Source organism: Nomia melanderi, unplaced genomic scaffold, assembly GCF_051020985.1.
Source record: "Nomia melanderi isolate GNS246 unplaced genomic scaffold, iyNomMela1 scaffold0770, whole genome shotgun sequence".
Taxonomy (NCBI): domain Eukaryota; kingdom Metazoa; phylum Arthropoda; class Insecta; order Hymenoptera; family Halictidae; genus Nomia; species Nomia melanderi.
In genome coordinates, this window is record NW_027475884.1 from 7,501 (window position 1) to 12,500 (window position 5,000).

The window sequence follows — 5,000 nt, forward strand, 5'->3', positions numbered from 1 at the left end:
TACTGAGACATGCATGGCTTAATCTTTGAGACAAGCATATGACTACTGGCAGGATCAACCAGGGAGCTTCGAGTAAATTTTCATCATACGAAGCAAAAATATGTATGTATATATATATCTTAGTCGCCGACTCTCTCCCCTTAAGAGTCGGATCGACGATACTTTTTCTCGTCTTTAAGACAGTTCTCTTTCTCCTCTCTCTTCTCTCTACTCTCTTCTCTCTTCTCTCTTCTCTTTCGAGTTGGTAAATTTCGCTCCACTATTAGATTACCAACTCCGCACGAATTACCACATGGGTATATCCGCGCATATACATCAGGAGGACCTCCAAAAATTTCAAACTCTCCCGTGTATCTCTCCGAGATCTTTTTAGAAGAAAAAGAATCTCGGATGTCACATCGACTTTCAGGTTTGTAAGCACGTATGCTCGAGCGCTCTCCATCGTGTAAGCACGGACATAACGCACGAAGTCCGAAGACCGCGTACGTTAACATGCTGGACATATCGAGAAAGCGCGAACCATGCTAGGCGTACCCATGTCGAGGCCCTCGCGTTAAAGATCATACTCTTCTTTTCGTTCTCTCTTCTTTGCCCAGAAATAATATATATTTCTTATAATATATACCTCTTAGTTTATGTATTTCTCTCTTAGGACACCTCAATTTTATATGTATATATTATATTTCATTCGAACAATTTTTGTTCGTCGCCCCTTTTTGTGTGTAGTATTTCGTTTGGTCTTTGCCATTAAATTTTTGTATACGAAAAATATATTTTCGCTCGGATAGAAAACCCCTTTTGGGTTTCTGAGAGTTGATGTGAGAGTCGTACAAGTATAACGAATATACGTTGTATCCAACCCAACATTCTGGGCTTACCACATAAGGGCCATTCGGTCTGAGACACCGACCCGTGGTCATGCTGTGTAGAGAAAAATTCGCAACGGAACGCGGTACAGAACAGTCGAGGAATGGACCTCGAGGAGCTGAACGACTGCTTCTCGACCGAGATCGTAGAATAGCCGCTCGCCCGCCGCTGCGCCGACCGGTCCGCTCGAACCGACGTGCTCTCTTATAGTAACCAAACGGGCGGCCGCGACGACCGCGGCGCCGGCCGCTCAGCACGGGCGCTTATGGTGGTAAACTGCCGCGCGTACAGACCAACCGGCCGGGCTGCTGGTACTTAGCCGCTGAAACTATGGTCGATTCGAACATATATTAACATACGATTTTTATTCGATAAATCGTTATTGTACATATTAAACGTTAGTTTCCACCGAAAGAAAAATTTTTTAGAATTTTTTTTTTCCAAAAATTGCAAGAGTAAACTTTTTTAATATTCGATTTAAAAATTTTTAAATGCTTAATCCTTACATTAAACTACTGGGAGAACTCAGAAATCATAATGAAAAAAATTACAAAAATTTATTTTTCTCAGAAACTCCGAAAAACAGAGTGGTCGAATCCGTGCAAGCCGGAATTTTTCTAAGTCCCCACGGTCAAGAGTAAACTTTTTTAATAAGCGTTTTAAAATTATTTCAATGTTTAATCCATGCGTAAACATGAAGTTTATTAACGTTTTTAACATTAAAAAAAATTACAAAAATTTATTTTTCAAAAAAAATGGAAAAAACCGATTCGTCGGAGCGAGGTGTCCTGCCCGTGCGGTAATTCCAGCAGGCGAATCGGACTTCCCGAAATTTTTCTAAGTCCCACGGTCGACACCAACTTTTTTAATAAGCGTTTTAAAATTATTTCAATGTTTAATCCATGCGTAAACATGAAGTTTATTAACGTTTTTAACATTAAAAAAAATTACAAAAATTTATTTTTCGGAAAAAAAGGAAAAAACCGATTCGGCGGAGCGAGGTGTCCAGCCCGTGCGGTAATTCCAGCAGGCGAATCGGACTTCCCGAAATTTTTCTAAGTCCCACGGTCGACACCAACTTTTTTAATAAGCGTTTTAAAATTATTTCAATGTTTAATCCATGCGTAAACATGAAGTTTATTAACGTTTTTAACATTAAAAAAAATTACAAAAATTTATTTTTCGGAAAAAATGGAAAAAACCGATTCGTCGGAGCGAGGTGTCCTGCCCGTGCGGTAATTCCAGCAGGCGAATCGGACTTCCCGAAATTTTTCTAAGTCCCACGGTCGACACCAACTTTTTTAATAAGCGTTTTAAAATTATTTCAATGTTTAATCCATGCGTAAACATGAAGTTTATTAACGTTTTTAACATTAAAAAAAATTACAAAAATTTATTTTTCGGAAAAAAAGGAAAAAACCGATTCGGCGGAGCGAGGTGTCCAGCCCGTGCGGTAATTCCAGCAGGCGAATCGGACTTCCCGAAATTTTTCTAAGTCCCACGGTCGACACCAACTTTTTTAATAAGTGTTTTAAAATTATTTCAATGTTTAATCCATGCGTAAACATGAAGTTTATTAACGTTTTTAACATTAAAAAAAATTACAAAAATTTATTTTTCGGAAAAAATGGAAAAAACCGATTCGTCGGAGCGAGGTGTCCTGCCCGTGCGGTAATTCCAGCAGGCGAATCGGACTTCCCGAAATTTTTCTAAGTCCCACGGTCGACACCAACTTTTTTAATAAGCGTTTTAAAATTATTTCAATGTTTAATCCATGCGTAAACATGAAGTTTATTAACGTTTTTAACATTAAAAAAAATTACAAAAATTTATTTTTCGGAAAAAAAGGAAAAAACCGATTCGGCGGAGCGAGGTGTCCAGCCCGTGCGGTAATTCCAGCAGGCGAATCGGACTTCCCGAAATTTTTCTAAGTCCCACGGTCGACACCAACTTTTTTAATAAGTGTTTTAAAATTATTTCAATGTTTAATCCATGCGTAAACATGAAGTTTATTAACGTTTTTAACATTAAAAAAAATTACAAAAATTTATTTTTCGGAAAAAATGGAAAAAACCGATTCGTCGGAGCGAGGTGTCCTGCCCGTGCGGTAATTCCAGCAGGCGAATCGGACTTCCCGAAATTTTTCTAAGTCCCACGGTCGACACCAACTTTTTTAATAAGCGTTTTAAAATTATTTCAATGTTTAATCCATGCGTAAACATGATGTTTATTAACGTTTTCAACGTTAAAAAAAATTACAAAAATTTATTTTTCAAGAAAAATGGAAAATACCGATTCGGCGGAGCGAGGTGTCCAGCCCGTGCGGTAATTCCAGCAGGCGAATCGGACTTCCCGAAATTTTTCTAAGTCCCACGGTCGACACCAACTTTTTTAATAAGTGTTTTAAAATTATTTCAATGTTTAATCCATGCGTAAACATGACGTTTATTAACGTTTTTGACATTAAAAAAAATTACAAAAATTTATTTTTCAAAAAAAATGGAAAAAACCGATTCGTCGGAGCGAGGTGTCCAGCCCGTGCGGTAATTCCAGCAGGCGAATCGGACTTCCCGAAATTTTTCTAAGTCCCACGGTCGACACCAACTTTTTTAATAAGCGTTTTAAAATTATTTCAATGTTTAATCCATGCGTAAACATGATGTTTATTAACGTTTTCAACGTTAAAAAAAATTACAAAAATTTATTTTTCAAAAAAAATGGAAAAAACCGATTCGTCGGAGCGAGGTGTCCTGCCCGTGCGGTAATTCCAGCAGGCGAATCGGACTTCCCGAAATTTTTCTAAGTCCCACGGTCGACACCAACTTTTTTAATAAGTGTTTTAAAATTATTTCAATGTTTAATCCATGCGTAAACATGACGTTTATTAACGTTTTTGACATTAAAAAAAATTACAAAAATTTATTTTTCAAAAAAAATGGAAAAAACCGATTCGTCGGAGCGAGGTGTCCAGCCCGTGCGGTAATGCCAGCAGGCGATCCGGGGTACTCGAAATTTTTCTAAGTCCCGACGGTCAAGAGTAAACTTTTTCATCGCATATTTCAAAATTTTTTCAATGTTTAATCTACGCATAAAAACGCAGTTTATCGCAGTTTTTAACGTTGAGAAAATTGACAAAAATTTTTTTTTCACTGAAAATGGAAAAAATGTATCGGTCGATGCGGGCTATCCAGGCCGTGCGGTAATTCCAGCAGGCGATCCGGGGTACTCGAAATTTTTCTAAGTCCCGACGGTCAAGAGTAAACTTTTTCATCACATATTTCAAAATTTTTTTAATGTTTAATCCACGCATAAAAACGCAGTTTATTAACGTTTTTAACGTTGAGAAAATTGACAAAAATTTTTTTTTCACTGAAAATGGAAAAAATGTATCGGTCGATGCGGGCTGTCCAGGCCGTGCGGTAATTCCAGCAGGCGATCCGAGGTACTCGAAATTTTTCTAAGTCCGAACGGTCAAGAGTAAACTTTTTCATCACATATTTCAAAATTTTTTTAATGTTTAATCCACGCATAAAAACGCAGTTTATTAACGTTTTTAACGTTGAGAAAATTGACAAAAATTTTTTTTTCACTGAAAATGGAAAAAATGTATCGGTCGATGCGAGCTGTCCAGGCCGTGCGGTAATTCCAGCCGGCGATCCGAGGTACTCGAAATTTTTCTAAGTCCGAACGGTCAAGAGTAAACTTTTTCATCACATATTTCAAAATTTTTTCAATGTTTAATCCACTCATAAAAACGCAGTTTATTAACGTTTTTAACGTTGAGAAAATTGACAAAAATTTTTTTTTCACTGAAAATGGAAAAAATGTATCGGTCGATGCGGGCTGTCCAGGCCGTGCGGTAATTCCAGCAGGCGATCCGGGGTACTCGAAATTTTTCTAAGTCCGAACGGTCAAGAATAAACTTTTTTATTACATGTTTTAAAAATTTTTCAATGCTTAATCCGTGCATAAGAGTGCAGTTTATTAACGTTTTTAAGGTTGAAAAAATTGACAAAAATTTTTTTTTCTCTGAAAATGAAAAAAATGTATCGGTCGAAGCGGGCTGTCCAGGCCGCGCGGTAATGCCAGCAGGTCGAACGGGGCGACCCGAAATTTTTCTAAGTCCCTGCGGT

General features: G+C 37.7%; 1 non-coding gene across 1 annotated transcript in view; it reads right to left on the reverse strand.

The window, feature by feature from the left end:
- Window positions 1-65, reverse strand: part of LOC143176726 (small subunit ribosomal RNA) — a 1,921-nt gene extending 1,856 nt beyond the window's left edge. Inside the window, exon 1 of the ribosomal RNA XR_013001237.1 lies at window positions 1-65. This exon is cut by the window's left edge and continues 1,856 nt beyond it. This is a non-coding gene — a ribosomal RNA (small subunit ribosomal RNA).
- Between the last annotated feature and the right edge of the window lie 4,935 nt (window positions 66-5,000).